We start from the raw sequence: 937 nt of genomic DNA, 5'->3' as shown, positions 1-937 counted from the left end.
ATAGAATTGGGTAAGTTAAATCCAGTTTATGTCCATGGATCAGACATTAAGCTGAACGCTACTCCTGAATTGCTTTTCTGTAGGGGCAGATAAATCAGGAAGCAGGAAGATGAAGAAGGAAACCCATAGGCTGTGGAATGTGAAGGTAGATGAATTCTAGGTCAGCAGGTCAGACATGTGTCTGCAGAGTCCAATGAGTCCAAGGCTGACAGGTCAGATAGAACGGCAAGTGGAAGGCTGCTGTTGGCACCCAGGTGCAGTTGGAAACATGGTAGCTCATTGACCCAAATCCAAAGTACAAGGTCAATAAGCCAGACTCGGGATCTAGGTTGGCAAAAGGCCAACAAGTTTTCCCGCAGGGTCTACTTATATAGAAAACAGATTGTATCCCTGATGCAACCTCATTAGGTTTCTGTCCTAGGTGAGGGTGTTACCATCCACTCCACTTCTCCCACAACTGCTTGTCATAGCAATTTCATCAAGAAACTGAATACATTATGTTAGGTCATATCATGGGGGATTATGAATCCAAACAACTGAGAATCTTCGCCTAGTCAAATTGACACACAATCTACCCATCACACTTACCTAGAGACTGGTAGTTTAAACCCACTCCTCAATGCTAGAGAAGAAAGCCCAGTGATCTGTTTGTGTCAAGTTTATAACCAATAAAATCCTATGTAGCAATTCTGCCCTGTAGCACATGGGGTTACCATGGATTGAATATACTTAATAGCAACTTACTTTCTGTATAAATCCTAATTTTACTTTTAGTAATATTAATTGATGTATTTGAATCACTTAGCTTTCATCAAATTACTTGGGTGATCAAAGGAATAAGTAAATGCAAGTAGAAATGGATCAGACAACTGGAAGGCAAAATAAAAGTTATCATAAAATGAAAGTGTATTACAAAAATAATATGAAAACCTTTTAT

This window comes from Echinops telfairi, unplaced genomic scaffold (assembly GCF_000313985.2).
Source record: "Echinops telfairi isolate 266 unplaced genomic scaffold, ASM31398v2 ScPeMD7_11;HRSCAF=52, whole genome shotgun sequence".
Classification (NCBI taxonomy): domain Eukaryota; kingdom Metazoa; phylum Chordata; class Mammalia; order Afrosoricida; family Tenrecidae; genus Echinops; species Echinops telfairi.
The sequence above is the reverse complement of the archived record's forward strand: the minus strand, read 5'-3'. Positions refer to the sequence as shown.